We start from the raw sequence: 16386 nt of genomic DNA on the forward strand, positions 1-16386 counted from the left end.
AGTTTTAACTTCGGCTGACTGAAGGCTGCCAACCTGAAGCTTCCTCCGAGGGATACCTCCTCTCCTGGGTGTGGGTTTAAAGTGAAGACAGAGATTGCATTAGAGACATAATAAATATAATAGATCAAGCTGGCTTCAGATAGGAGTACCACTTTGATGTCCTAATTTTTCACTTATGGCTTCTTGCGGGGCATTTGATAACATTGCATATTGAGACAGTGGTAGTTTCCAGTTTAAGAGCCACCGGTCTATATCCCGCATCAATAATTCACAATGTCCTTTGTCCTGTTCAACACAATCAGGACTTTTCTGCCTTTTATTTAAAAAGCTTGCTTGTGTGCATATCTACCTATTTGCTGATCCTCGCTAATGGAGACCTTGGGCACGATCCAACCAAAATCCAACCCATTAAAAGCCCCATTGACTTCAAGGACAATCCTGGTTTAGTTCTTCGGCAGGCATTTGTGGTTGCGACATTTCCCAACTCACACGAGGATTCTGTCCATTTCTGTATTCCGCAGATTAAAGTCCCTTGTGATTCTGCTTTCTTTCTTTCTTTTTTCTTTCTTTCTTTGCACATCCTCAGTAGAGTACAATCATATGTATTTGATGTTTGCTTTTACCAAATTAATTCCCGTCAAAAAACATATCTGAGAAGATGAAACTCACGTTTATGGAGAGCAGGGGCTTCCAAGGCTCTTTTTTGTAAGCTCTGGGAGGATTGGCTACATCAGGGGTGTGTGGCCTAATATGCAAAGGAACTCCTGCTAGAATTCCACCCCTGATGGAGAGAATAGGAAGAGAAACATCAGGCTCCCTAGTGACGCAAAACAAAAGAAAAATGTGCAGGCAGGGCTTTTTTTGTACCAGGAACTCCTTTGCGTGTTAGGCCACGCACACCTGATGTAGCCAGTCCTCCAAGAGCTTACAGGGCTCTTAGTACAGGGCTTACTGTAAACTCTGGGAGGATTGGCTACATCAGGAGGGTGTGGCCTAATATGCAAAACAGTTCCTGCTACAGAAAAAGCCCTGCAGGTATATATTTTTTGAAAACACATTAAAGTATTTCCTATTGCCTATCAAAATGCATGACAAACTTCTCTGTATTTCAGGGCCTGTGTGTTGTACCTTTAGTGTCCGGAACTAATTTTGGATGAGTCATTAAGAGGAAGGGGAAGGGTTATAGTTCTCCCTCCATCATTATAGTTTGGATTCTTGTTGATAATAATTGAGCTGCGAACCCCAGATGAGGTTTTCAAGGCAGCAAAGGGGCAGAGGTGCTTTGCCGTTGCCTTCCTCTGCATAGCAATCTTGGGCTTCCTTGTCAAGTCATCTAAGCCACTGGTCCATAGTATATCTGTTCCATAACCTATTTTGCAATATACAAAGATGTACATTTAAAAAAAAAATTCTCATCTATGGTAAAGTGTGCCATCAAGTCACAACCGACTCAAGGCAACCCCATGAATTTCCACCTCCTGGGGTTTTCAAGGCAAGAGATGAGCAGAGGTGGTTTGCCACTGCCTGCCTCTAAGAACATAAGAGAAGTCATGTTAGATCAGGCCAATGGCCCATCCAGTCCAACACTCTGTGTCACACAGTGGCCACAAAACAAACAAAAAAAAAACCCTCAAGTGTCCTCAGGAGGTCTACAAGTGGAGCGAGAAGTCCTTCCACTGTGCCCCCCCACAAGCACCAAGAATACAGAGCATCACTGCCCCAGACAGTTCCAACAAAGGTTAGTAAGACAAGATCTTCCCTTACAGAACCCATGCTGAGTCTTCCTCAATAACAGTTCCAACAAAGGTTAATGAGCCAAGATCTTCCCTTACAGAACCCATGCTGAGTATTCCTCAATAACTTGTGTTCATCAATGTGCCTACTCATTCTGTCTTTGATAATGGTTTCTACCAACTTTCCCGGTATTGAAGTCAGACTGACTGGCCTGTAATTTCCCGGATCTCCTCTGGAACCCTTTTTAAAGATGGGAGTGACATTTGCTACTTTCCAGTCCTCAGGAACAAAGACAGATTTCAATGAAAGATTACATATTTTTGTCAGGAGATCCACAAGTTCACCTTTGAGTTCTTTCAGAACTCTTGGATGTATGCCATCCGGACCTGGTGACTTATTAGTTTTTATTTTGTCTATCAGTTGTAGGATGTTCTCTCTTGTCACCTCAATCTGACTCAGGTCCATCAGCACCCCTTCCAAAATTAGTGGTTCTGGAGTGGGCAAACACTTCTCATCTTCCACAGTGAAGACAGCCATCTCCCTATCCTCCTTCAGTAATCCTTTTACCCCTAGGTCATCCAAGGGCCCCAGTGCCTCCCTGGCTGGTTTCTTGCTTCTAATATATTTGAAGAAATGTTTATTGTTTGTCTTTATGCTTTTTGCAAGATGCTTCTCATAGTCCCTTTTTGCCTGCCTGATCACAGTCTTGCATTTGATTTGCCACAGCCTGTGTTCCCTTTTATTAACCTCACTTGGACTAGCTTTCCACCACTTAAAGGAATCCTTCTTACCTTTTACAGCTTCCATTACTTTGTTTGTTAACCATGAAGGCTTTTTCTTATACCTATTTGTGCCTTTCCTAACTTGTGGTATATATTTTATTTAAGCTTCTAGGATTGTAGTTTTAAATAGCCTCCAAGCTTCCCCAAGGGTTTTGACTGTATTTACCTTTCCTTTCAGTTTCCTTTTCACATGCCTCCTCATCTCAGAGAATTTACCCCTTTTAAAGTTAAAAGTGGTTGTGCTGGTCTTGTGGGGCAACTCCCTATTTATACAAATGGTGAAATCAATAACATTATGGTTACTGCTCCAAGTGGTACAATCACTTTTACATCTCTCACCAGATCTTGGGCATTACTTAGGACCAAATCCAGGATCGCCCCACCCCTGGTAGGTTCTGTGACCATCTCTTCCATAGCACAGTCATTGAGAGTGTCTAGAAACTCAATCTCTTTCTCCCGACCAGAACACATTGACCCAATCAATCTGCGGGTAGTTAAAATCACCTATTATGACACAGTTTTTACATTTAGCCACCATCTTTAATCCTTCCATCATATTATAATCATCCTCTATCTTTTGATCTGGTGGGTGATAACAAACTCTGCATAGCAACCCTGGAGTTCCTTCAGGTCTTCCATCCAAGTACTGACAGCAGGGCTTTCTTTGAGGAGGAACATACAGGAACGCAGTTTAAGGGGAGGTATTTGTGAGTTTCCTGCATTGTGCAGGGGGTTGGACTAGATGACCCTGGAGGTCCCTTCCAACTCTATGATTCTATTATTCCAGCTGGCTTGGCATCAGGAGGTGCGGCCTAATATGCAAATGAGTTCCTGCTGGGCTTTTTCTACAAAAGAGCCCTGTGTGAAACAAATGTGACCTCAGGGGGTATGGCCTAATATGCAAATAAGTCCCTGATGGCCTTTTTCTACCAAAAAAAGAGGCCTAACTGACAGAATTGATCCTGCTTAACATTTGAGCTCTGGCTGTTATGGACTATTAGGGCTGCCACATTCTGAATCATTTTTGTCGGGTGACATGTTCAAGTTTTCTTGGGGTCTTAAGGTCTGATTATCTGGTGTGGGACTGCAGGGATGAGCGGAGGTTCTGTAGTAGAGCATTTGTGGTTTTCCTTCAGCATCACATCGATCTTTGCTTTTTATCAGGCTAAAAGAAAACTTATCACACATGAAGATCACTGTATTTTTTTCCGCCTTATTTTATCTTAAATAAACCAAACAGCAAGGCTTTGAACTTGGCTGCTATCGATCTAGTTCTCTTCTTTTGAAATGTGTTTTCCCCCCTTTTCCCAATGAAAACTCAAACAACACCCTTCTTGTGACGTACATCTAAATGGCAGGTCTGTGATCTGTGGGTGAGTGTGTGTTTGTATATGTAGTGTTAGCAGGGGTCGTTTTGTAGAAAAATAGGTGGTGGAGCTCATCCAGGGATTGTTATGCAGCCACACCTACTATTCAATGGACACGGTGGGAAGGAGGAGGTGGAACCCTCAGAAAGGTTCAGGAACTGTGCTCCTGTGAGCTCCCGCTGAATCCGAGGCCTGAGTGTTAGGGATCCCCTGGAATTATAGCTCAACTCCAGATTACAGAGATCAGTTCTTTCTTTTGGAGAAAACAGATGCCATGGAGGGTATACTTTGTGGCATTGTACCCCACTGAGGTCCTTGTCCTCCCTAGGCTTCATCCCCAAATCTCCAGGAGTTTCCCTTCTTGGATATTGCAAGGTGGTTGGGGGGGACCTGGCAACTCATGCATGTGTGTGAGAGAGACAGAGAATGGTTAATGGGAATTGCAAACCAAAAAGGAAAAAAAAGCTGTGATTTTTACAGTATGGTGGAAACTGCCTCACATTGTAACCTACTTATGGCCAGGGCTTTTTTTGTAGAAAAAGCCCAACAGGAACTCATTTGCATATCAGGCCACACCCATTGACACCAAGCCAGCCAGAACTGCATTCCTGTGTGTTCCTGCTCAAAAAAAGCCCTGCTTATGGCACCCCTGAAGGGTTTTCTTCAAGGCAAGATATTTGCGGAGACGGTTTACCATTGCCTGGTTCCTAGAGTTGCCAAGTCCCTCTGCTGCTGTGGAGGGGGACTTGTTTTTCGGCAGGGAGCTCTAGGATTCAGTGTAAAACTCCATGGTACCATAGAGTTTTTAGTGAGAGTCCTACAGCATCCCTGCATGACATCCCTATGTGACATCATCGCACCAGGGGTGGTGTGCGATGATGTCACATAGGGATGTCATGCAGGGGTCTTCGGGAGTGGGGATCACCCTGGCGTCCTGCTCCCTGCTGGCAGGTTGGGGCCCTCTCGGGCAGAGAATCCCCCGCCCCCAGCAGGAGCTTGGCAGCCCTATTGGTTCCATGTCATGACCCTGGTATTCCTTGGTGGTCTCGCAGCCAAATACTAACAGGGATCACCCTGCTTAGCTTCCAAGAACTGATGAGGTCTAGCTAGCCTGGGCTCTCCAGGTCAGGCTGTGATTTTGTGCAGGTCTGTATTTGTAACAAGAAGGAAGCTAATATAATGAGACACAGGGATGCAAAGTTCTCCCTCAGGGAGACAAGAGTTTTGTCCATAGGGGTGCCAAGTCCCCTGAGTTCTCCGGAGGGGGACTTTCGCACATGTGCAAAGCGCATGCGTGATGCAATGACGTCACCCAGAAGTGCCATCATTGCACAGGCGATGTCGTGCATGGCCACTCTAGGCATTTCTGGGAAACCTCTATGGTTGTTCCCAGATGCTCTAGCAATGTGGGAGGGCAAACTTTATGGTACAATAGGTACCATAGAGTTTTGCCCTCCTAAATTGCTAGAGCGTCTGGGAAAACCATAGAGCAGCCGCCCACAATGTCACCAGCACAATGACATCACCCACAAGTGACATCATTGCACCAGCGACATCAGGGGAGGTTCCCCCCGCTGGCCCAATGTGGTTAGGAACCTCCAGGGTGGGAGAACCCCCACCTGGCCTGGGTGCTTGTCAGCCCTATTTGTCCACCTGTTCTGCCAGGAAATAAGTCAAACAGAACAATCCTCTGTGGAGTTTCTCCAGTGTAACCCCATCAATTTCAATAGGCTTAGACTGGAAGAACTCTGTAGTCCTGGATTGTGAGGTGTGTCTAATAATGGCTCAGCAAAGAGGCCTCTGCTTCTGGACGGACTGTAAGAATTATATGTTTGCTGAGCCATTAAGATATAGTGGTAAACTCGTGGCACTGTCCAGAGAGAATTTGTGAAATACGACTTCCTTTATCGACGCTTTCAAGTAATAAAGTGTGATGGCTTTAACTCAGGAAGATTTCTTATTTCCAGAAAACGAACTCAGCCCTAAAAATGGGGCTCCAATTGACAAAAGTTTGGCTTCCAAGGCATGTTCCGTCAACGAAGCCATTTCGATCGCTGAACCGCAATGTCGCACGTACTGCACTATTAGACTCGCTCATCTTCAATTTTTTTTGTTTAAACATTTTGTGCCATTACAGAAATACAGCTGGAATCCCAAGTAATTACCTAGAAAGCTTTAAAAAAAATCTCTATGTATAATTTATTCTAATTCTGTAATGTCATTTTAAAATTGGCCGGACATTTTAAGCACTTGAGAGTGAGGGAGATGGTGTCAATGGTCTACTTCTAATATGCATTACTGTGCTGCCATTGATGTTACAGATAATTTGAATGAATTTAGTTGGAAAGTTGGGTCACTGAAGCATTTAAAAGGGTAACTAACAGTGCCATCCTAACCAATGCTAACACCCTTTTAAGTCCATTGAAAACAGTGGGCTTGGAACCATATAACCCCATTTAGGATTGCTTGCTAAGAGTGGAACTTAAGGCTCTGTGAATTCTGTCCAAGGTGGCCTTTGGGATAAAAAAAAAATCCCTCTGAAATAATATGTCACGGCAGCATAAAAATATTAGATTTGGGGCCTCAGGAGTGGGTAATATTCAAGGCTCTTTTATGTGCCCACAGCGAAAGCTAGAAAAATATGATCCACTGAGAATTTTGAATTATGGACAATTAGCGAACGTTGTAACAATGCAAGATGTCTCTGATGCCTTTTTAATAATAGGAATCATTGTGGGCATCATAAAATACTAATTTTGTTTTCTTACTACTTCCAAGTAAAGTATCATTCTCCCTTGTGAGGGGGAGCTAAGTGGCAAAGCGGAGCACAGCAGTCCTGAAAGATTACGTTTTGTTGAAAATAACATTTCTCGACTAGTTGGCCAGGGTTTCCTCGAACTTTGCGGTAACTTGGGGAATGTTTGAGCAGGAGGACAGGTCTACTCCCTGAATGAGGGATGCTGGCCTCCAGGTGGGACTGGGGTAGGGTTCCCAGCCTCCCACTTGGGGTAGAGATTCCCCCAGTTTTGGAACCTCCAACCTGACGGCACAGAGCTGGCCAGTGGATGGACCCCCATCCCCAAACAGCTCCACTGGCACCCAACGTGTCCAGCACAATGACATTACCCGGAAGTGAGGTCATCGCACTGGGCACGTTATGCAGGGGACACACTAGTAATTAGGGTAAAAATTCTATGGGAGAAACTTTCCCTGCCAGGAGCCAGGTAAAACCTGGCAGTCCCTAAGGATTTCCTGGACTTACAGCTCATCTCTAGACTACAGAGATCAGTTCCCCTGGAGAACATGGATGCTTTGGAAGGTGGACTCTGTGGCATTATATCCCGCTGAGGTCTCTGTCCTCCCCAGGCTCCACCCCCAAATCTTTAGGAATTTCCTACCCTGGAGTTGGCAACCCTACCCCCATCCCCCAACAGTTTCCCCCCTGACCTGGCAACCTTACACTGAATCAATCTGACATCTCTCCTTGGCCTTCAGAGAAATAGCCTCTTGCTGGCGTCTTCTGCTCTCCATTCCTGTTCACCATCTTAAGATTCCAGTCATTAAATTTCACCCTGCTCCAGATAACCCAGGCTAGCCCACTCTTGTCAGATGTCAGAAGCTCAGCAGGGTCAGCCCTGGTTAGTTCTTGGATGCAGGGGTGGAATTCTAGCAGGAGCTCCTTTGCATATTAGTCCTCACAACCCTGATGTAGCCAATCCCCAAGAGTTTACAAGGCTCTTTTTTTGTAAGCTCTTGGAGGATTGGCTACATCAGGGGTGTGCGGCCTAATATGCAAAGGAGCTCCTGCTAGAACTCCACCCCTGCTTGGATGAGAGATCACCAGGGAAGTCCAGGGCTGCTATGCAGAGGCAAACAATGGTGAACCATCTTGGTTCATCTCTTGCTCTGAAACCGTACAGGGTCTCCATAACATCAACTGTCACTTGACAGCATTATCCATCATTAGTTCAATTTCAGCTACCCAAGAAAGAGGAGAAAGTCTGGTCGGTAAGACAAGAGAGTCAGTGATACAAACCCTTCATGCCAGTTTGGTGTAGTGGTTAAGTCTATGAATTCTTATCTGGGAGAACTGGATTTGATTCCTCACTCCTCCACTTGCAGCTGCTGGAATGGCCTTGGGTCAGCCATAGCTCTCGCAGGAGTTGTCCTTGAAAGCTTCTATAAGAGCTCTCTCAGCCCCACCCACCTCACAGGGTGTCTGTTGCGGGGAAGGAAGGTAAAGGAGATTGAGAGCCACTCTGAGATTTGAAGTGGAGGGTGGGATATAAATCCAATATCTTCTTCTTTGCATGCAGAAGGCCCCAGTTTTGGAGGGTGGACTCAGTGGCATTGTACCTCACTGAGGTCCCTGTCCTCCCTAGGCTCTGCCCCTAAATCTCTAGAGGTTTCCCAATCTGGAGCTGGCTACCCTACCCCCCAGCCCCTGACAGTGGCCAGGAGGGACTTCGCAATGCTATCAGCTGCATTTTCTCAGAGGCGTAGAAGAGAAGCGCTGGAGCTGTCTTTCGACTCTCTGATGCCCTCTGTTTATCAACTCAAATGAACCATGTCCCATTGGGTGTGGCTTGGCCTCTTCATTTGCAGGGTCGGACCTGGATTGTCTGGTACCCTAGGCAAAGCTAACTTCTGGTGCCCCCCCCCCTGCACTGATAACATCCCCGAGTCAAATGGGGGGCACCCAGTTTGGTACCCTCAGAAGGGCAGTGCCCTAGGCAATTGCCTAGTTTGCCTAGTGGCAAGGCCGGCCCTGTTCATTTAAGCGTTCTTTTTTTGCAGGAGCTCCTCTGCATATTAGGCCATGCCTCCCTGATGTAGCCAATCCTCCAAGAGCTTAGAGGGCTCTTAGTACCAAGGCCCACTGTAAGCTCCAGGAGGATTGGCTACATTAGGGGGGCAAGGCCTAATATGCAGAGGAGCTCCTGCTAGAAAAAGAGCCCTGCAAGGAGTTATACCAGTTCAGATTCTGCTAGCCTCTATACCAGTTCAGATGCCGCTACTCTTTGCATTTCTGTTCGGCTTGGCTCTCGTTCTGAGCCAGCCTCCATGTTTATATGGATAATAAGAGAGAGGCATTGAAAGGGTAATTATGTGTCTCTTAGGGACACAGTGCTAGCTCTTTACATCCCCACCCCTTCTTTCAAAAGCACAGCTTTGTTTTTCCTACTGAGAAGAAAAAATTGTTATGATGCTATATATACATGACAAAGCATTTTTCCTCATTGGAGCTGGCCCAGAGAAGATGGCACCCTTTGCATTTCTGTATCGAACTCAGGTCGTGAGCAGAGCTTAGGACTGCAGTACTGCCGCTTTAACACTCTGCACTACCGGGCTTAGAAGTGATTTAAAGAGAGAAATGCCTTCTCCAAGCTGGCCAATGGGGTGGGGGTACTTCAAGAACCACACAATATGTGTAAAAGAGCCACATGTGGCTCATGAGCCACAGTTTGGCCACCCCTGCCCTGTACAAAGAGCCCTGTAAGCTCTTGGAGGACTGGGGTGTGTATCCTAATATCCAAAGGAGTTCCTGCTACAAAAAAAGCCCTGGCGAGCTAGATTTATTTTCCTTGGGCTGAGAGAGCTATGACTGACCCATGATCAGAACCAGATTAAACCCTGTGGAGGCCCCTAGGCAGTCAAAATCTCAGGGCCTCTCTCACAAATTATGTCCTGGTATCTCCTACAGCCACCTTCTCAAAAGCCCCTTTGACAAAGCTGTGGGGGAGAGGTGGAGAAAGGCAAACCAGCCCGGGGCCCCTAGAGGCCCCTACTCAGCCTATTTGTGAATCCGGCCCTGTCCATGGTCACCCAGCTGGTTTCAAGTGGGAAAGTGGGGACTCAAACCCTGTTCTCCAGTTTAGACTTAACCACTCGTAACCACCGCACCAAACTGACTCTCTTATCACAAGACTGAAAAGAGACGAACTGTCCCATCCTCCAAGTCTCATACTGTCTGCAACCTGATTTTATCTGACCCATTTTATCTGACACAGAGACCACCAGAAGCCACATTTGCCTGTTTTGAGTGTGGCATAAGAGTTTGTTTTATTGTGCATAAACACAGTGTAGTACCTGTGGTTCTAGTGATTCCTACAAGCAATAAATTGTGGCCAAAGAAATGCAGTTTTATTCAGCTTTAACAATGATAACAGTGAAAATATCCCTCACCCACCCAGTGAGCTTTATAAGAAGAAAGAAAAGTCTACTTCACAAGGTTAGCAATCTGTCCAGGAAACTAGGCTGGAGTGCAGGGTTTCTCTACAGCTTGCACCCAGCTTAGAAGTTTGTCTTCCCTTGCTGAGGCCTCTTCACTCCCAAGCTGTCTTCCGTGCTTGAAGCCATTCTCCCTCTGCAGTCCGAAGCCACCGTCTTCCGAAGCTGCCCTTGAAGCCGCCGCTGAAGCCGCCGCCACCCTCTCTCCAAAGTTGCCTGCTTCTTATCTACGCAGCTCTCTTATCCCAGGTGTTCTTCATTTACAATGCTGTGTAGGATTTAACTCCCTGCTGCCCTGGGACTGCCATTCACATACAGAAGGGCTGTATGGCTCACCACTTATCTCCTCGTGTAATTTCCACTACACACAGGAAGCTGCCTCATATTGAATCAAAATTTCCATCTGTCAGGGTCAGTATTGTCAGCACTGACTGGCAGGCAGCAGCCCACTAAGGCCCCTTGGCAGAGGTCCCACCACCTATCACTTAGCACTTTAACAAATACTGGAGCTGACGGGGATCAAATCTCAAACCTCTCAGATGCGGGGCTTTTTCCATCACGCCACCGTGGCCACATAGGAGAAAGTAATTTAAAAAGTATGATGGGAGTAAGGTTTTAGGAGGACCATTCTAATTCAAGAAGTGTTTTCAGGTAGATGCTGAGCTGAGCTAATTGAGTACACCTTCTGGTGATGTCAGGAGTGTGTGGCATAGGAAAACCGAGTTGTGTTAATGAGCTCCGGCACCTCTTTTTTCTGCAAAATCACCCCTGGAGTCAGGCAACCCTAAGAAGAGCTGGGCAGCAGAGGGGCACAAATTGGACAGAACAGCTTGAGGCACGAAGGCAGAACAGCTGGCATAGGGAGAGCTCGGCTGGAGATGCCACTGGGGAAAGGGAATGGTGCAACTACACTGATGACCTTAGCTGGATGAGCCTAAACAAACCTTTATTGACAAGGTGCCATAGTGCTGCCAAGCCTCTGGAACAGGCAGAGGTTCTCCTGCCCCAGAGGTTCCCAACCCGCTGGCCCACTTTAGGTCGGCAGGGGAACCTCCCCGATGCCACTGGCTTGATGACGTCACCAGGAAGTGATGTCATCACACCGGCAACATTGCTCGCCAGCTGCTCTAGGTGTTTCTGGGGAAACGCTATGGTTTTCCCGGAAACGCCTAGAGTGCCTAGCGAGCAACGTCGCCAGCATGATGATGTCACTTCAGGGTGACGTCATGATGCTGCATGTGAAAAAAGTCCCCCACCAGAAGCCATGGGGGACTTGGGAACTCTAAGCTGCCATCATCTCCATATGAGTATCTCTGGTGAGGGAAGGCATATGGAAAGGAGACCTTAGTCCAAGTTATTAAGGCCTCCAGCAATAGAGCTGCAAACGCCCTGAGTGGGTGTGCAACGCAACCCTGAGGCAACAGTGCCCAAATTATAAGTGAAAACAATGCAACCTGTGAATAGACACAGAGAGCTGACAAGCATGCCGCCAAGTCCTGGAGACAGATCTCCAAGTTGAGGCACTGGGATGGTGAGGAGGAGGAGGAGGAGAAGAAGACATTGCATTTATATTCCACCCTCCACTCAGAGTCTCAGAGTGGCTCACAATCTCCTATATCTTCTCCTCCCACAACAGACATCCTGTGAGGTGTGTGGGGCTGAGAGAGCTTTTACAGCAGCTGCCCTTTCAAGGACAACTCCTGCGAGTGCTATGGCTGACCCAAAGCCATTCCAGCAGCTGCAAGGGGAGGAGTGGGGAATCAGACCCGGTTCTCCCAGATAGGAATCCACACACTTAACCACTACACCAAACTGGCTCAGGAATGCAGATCAGCCTCTGTGGCTGTAACTCTGCCATTCTGTGGTGTGTTTCCTCTAATCCATCGGGTGTCTCTACCGCTGGGTCGCTCTGATAGATGGTTTTAGTCCTTCCATAACCCTCGCATTTACCGTGTTTGTAAAGCTCTTTTTTATTCCCCAGCTGGTTTCAGTTTGCTCCCCTTGCCCACAAGCATTTTTCAGCCACGAGTCAGCCAGCTCTCCGTCCAACTTGGCCGTCGTCATGGGCTCTGAGCCCCTCCCTCACATTGTTCCTTTGTGGTCAGACCCTCCTGCATAGGAACCTCCTCAGACCACCTCTGAGGCAGGTCATGCTCTTTCGATTGAATCCAAAGTGCCTGCCCCTGTAATCCCAGCAACTTGGGAAGGCCATTTCCTCAAGAACCTCTCCACATGTTGCTATGGATGCCAACCTCCAGGTGGCAGCTGGAGATCTCTTGAAATTACCATCAATCTCCAGACAACCGAGATCAGTTTCTCTGGAGAAAACGGCTGCTTTGGAGGCAGGGCTGGCCCTAGATGCTCTGGCACCCTAACTTCTGGCACCCCCTCCCCTGCACTGATAACATTACCAAGTCACATGGGGGCCACCCAATTTGATGATCCCAGAAGACCAGCCCCCTAAGCAATCACCTAGTTTGCTAGTGCAGGGCCTGCCCTGTTGGGAGGGTAGACTGTTGTTCCCTCTAAGTCAGGGGTGTCAAACATGCAGCCCAAGGACCAAATCAGGCCCCTGGAGGACTCCTATCAGGTCCGTGAGCAGCTGGCTGTCATCTGCTTCCGTCTCCCTCTCTCTTGTCTTTCTCTCTCTAATCTGCTTCCTTCTCTCTCTTCCTTCTCTCTCTCTCTCAGTAAAGGGCCATTTGAGCATCAGTTAAGACAAGCCACTGGTTTGATATAATAAGCCTGAACTTCAGCCTCTAACTTTAGGATATGCCAAGAATTAGAAACACATTCTTAGACCCTTCTTTCTCTAGATCTAGATTTTCTTTTCACTCATCCGAGTTGCTTCATACATGTCAGGGAGTTTAAAATGGTGCTGCTTTGGTTCCCTCTGCTGGCCAAAATATGAAATGTGAGTCAATAATAAATTATGACAATCTGATAAATAGGTTGAGTGGAGGTAGAAAAAGTCTTCCAGGAGCGAGGTTTGCAGCCTCGCCCTGTTTGCAGATATCGTATTTGACCCGTTCTCCACTCCTTTTTAATGGAAGACCACAACCCCTGTGCTTCTTTGCTATGTGACACATGCACACAAACCGAACCAGACCACACATATTTGTGGCTATACGTGGAAAGCTGGCATGGGGTCGTAATTAGAGTGTTGCACTGGGGTCTGGAGGACTGAGGCTTGAAGGCCCACTCTGCTGAGGAAGCTCATTCAGTGACCTTGGTCCAGTCACACTCTCGCAGCCTAACCAACCTTACAGGGTTGTTGTGTCCCCCAAATCCTAATCTGACACTCTAACCCTGGAGTGGCCAAACTGCGGCTCAGGAGCTACAAGTGGCTCTTTCACACATATTGTGTTGCTCTTAAAAACCCCATTGCCCTGTCAGCTGGCTTGGAGAAGGCATTAAAAGTTAACTTGCTTGCTTTCCCCCTTGCCCTCCCTCTTCCCTCCACCATGTACTTTTCTTCCTGCCTGCCTGCCTGCCTTCCTTCCTGCCTTCCTTCTCTCCCTTCCTTCTCTATTTTCCTTCCTTCCTTCCCGCTCTCAAGCATCTGGCGTTCATGTCTTGCAGCGCGCAAACATTTGACATTTATTCTATATGCCTCTTATGTTAAGTGAGTTTGGCCAACCCTGCTCTAAGTGGACTATGCAACATGACCAAGGTGTTGGCACAAGCTCAGACTTGATCTCCTACACAAGGTCTGAGTAGACCAGATGCCTGTGAAGAATGGGGAGGAGGAGACCCTGCATTCGTAAGTCACTGATAATAAATGAAACCGCATGACTCACCTGGTGTAAATGACTTGGTAGAATGACTAATGCAAGACTCAGTGCAGAGAAGACATCCTCCTTCCCCTAGAGGACTCATAAGTGCTCAACACCATAGTTCCAGGAATTAAGATCATACAGAGAGGTTCTTCTTACTGTCTCACTGACCGAAGAAGCTTGTATGGTGGGTACACAAAACAGGGCCTTTTCAGTGGTGGCCCCAGAATAAGAGAGAAAGGAAAGGTCCCCTGTGCAAGCACCAGTCATTTCCAACTCTGGGGTGATGTTGCTTTCACAACATTTTCACGGCAGACTTTTTACAGGGTGGTTTGCCATTGCCTTCCCCAGTCATCTACCCTTTCCCCCCAGCAAGCTGGGTACTCATTTGACCGGCCTTGGAAAGATGGAAGGCTGAGTGAATCTCGAGCCAGCTACCTGAACCCAGTTTCTGCCGGGGATCGAACTCAGGTTGTGAGTAGAGGGCTCCGACTGCAGTGCTGCAGCTTTAACACTCTGCACCACAGAGCTCTATAAGAATAAGAGAACACACACTTATATGAAGCTGCCTTATACTGAATCAGACCATTGGTCCGTCAAGGTCAGACAGGCAGTGTCTCTCCAGTTGTGGTCTTTCACATTACCTACTGCCTGGTCCTTTCAACTGGAGATGCCGGGGATTGGACCTGGGACCTTCTGCATGCCAAGCAGATGTTCTACCCTCAGCCACAGCCCCTCTCAGCTTCTCCACTGCATGTCAGGAGCCCGTGTTTGCCACTCCATGAGAGTCAATCGACCAATTTCTTAGCCCATGCAAGAACTGTGTGGGGCAGAACAAAAAAACAAGGGGAAATGGAAGGATCGTAACAACCTTCCCAGGAAGGTACTCCTGGCTCCCTCACTCTTGATCTTTAGGAGGCAGGACGGTTTTATTCAAGACAACATTTGAGTTGTTTCTCCCCCCCCCCCCCGCTTGCTATCAGGTAGCTGGCTTAAGGTTGACTCAGCCTTCCATCCTTCCGAGGTTGGTCAAATGAGTACCCAGCTTGCTGGGGGGAGAGTAGATGACTGGGGAAGGCAATGGCAAACCACCCCATAAAAAGTCTGCCGTGAAAACGTTATGAAAGCAATGTCACCCCAGACTCAAAAATGACTGGTGCTTGCACAGGGGACTAAAAAAAGGTAAAGGTAGTCCGCTGTGCAAGAACCAGTTGTTTTCGACTCTGGGGTGACGTTGCTTTCACAATGTTTTCGCGGCAAACTTTTTACGGGTTTGTTTGCCATTGTCTTCTCCAGCACAGGGGACTACCTTTACCTTTTTATTGGCCATTGTAAATTGTGCTTTTAATTTGTGAGGTTTTGTGTATTTTTAGGAGGATTTTTCTCTTCCGTTTGTACTGTTAGCCTCCTGGAGTTCCATAAGGTGGAAAGGTGGCTCACTCATGAAATAAATAAATTCCTATAACTTGCAAAGCATCTTGTGGCCAATTGCTTACAACACACATTTCTATGCCCCACTTGTCAAATGCATCAGTGGGCGGACATAGCCATGAGAACTCATCAAGACCCAGGATAGACCAGCATTACTGCCTGGTTCAATAGGATCCGACCCTGGAAACAGGACCATCCATGTTATTATATTAGTTGGTGTTTTGTCTTTACTGCATGTACATGTTGATCAAATAATACAGGACATGATAGTCACCAGAGAGCCAGTATGGTGTAGTCATTACGAGCAGAGGACTTTAATCCAGAGAACTGGGTTTGATTCCCCACTCCTCCTCCACATGCAGCCAGCTGGGTGACCTTGGGTCAGTCGAAGTTCTCTCAGATCTCAGCCCCACCTACCACACAGGGTGTCTGTTGTGGGGAGGGGAAGGGAAGGAGATTGTAAGCCACTCTGTGACTCCTTTGGGTAATGAAGGTGGGGTTATAAATCTTCTTCTTCCGAGTTTCTTAGAATCTGAGGGGGGATTAGAAGAAGTAATAGAGAAGGAGAAGGTGATCAAAGGCTGAGGGTGCTGCTTGTTTGAGGTTCATGGTGAAGGCAGCTGTGCCCTCTGGGTGATGCTTGTTGGTCTCTCAGGAAAATCAAGTTAGCCACTGTAGAAAGATGAATGCCAAACTAGATGGATGTCAAGGTTACCGGGTAGCCCCGTGGCACAGAGTGGTAGAGCTGCAGTACTGCAGTCCAAGCTCTGCTCATGACCTGAATTCGTGATTTATGTTTTTAGAACGTAATTTGGATGCTTTTGCCCAATATAATATATAGATTTTTGTAAATTTGTCGTAAGTGTTATGTATTTCTGACACAGTTGTTTTTTAGACTTCTGAATTCAATCCCGGCGGAAGCTGGGTTCAGGTAGCTGGCTCAAGGTTGACTCAGCCTTCCATCCTTCCGAGGTCGGTAAAATGAGTGCCCAGCTTACTGGGGGGAAAGTGCTGGGGAAGGCATTGGCAAACTACCCCGTAAAAAGTCTGCCAAGAAAACATCCT

Source organism: Heteronotia binoei, chromosome 16 (genome assembly GCF_032191835.1).
Source record: "Heteronotia binoei isolate CCM8104 ecotype False Entrance Well chromosome 16, APGP_CSIRO_Hbin_v1, whole genome shotgun sequence".
Lineage (NCBI taxonomy): Eukaryota > Metazoa > Chordata > Lepidosauria > Squamata > Gekkonidae > Heteronotia > Heteronotia binoei.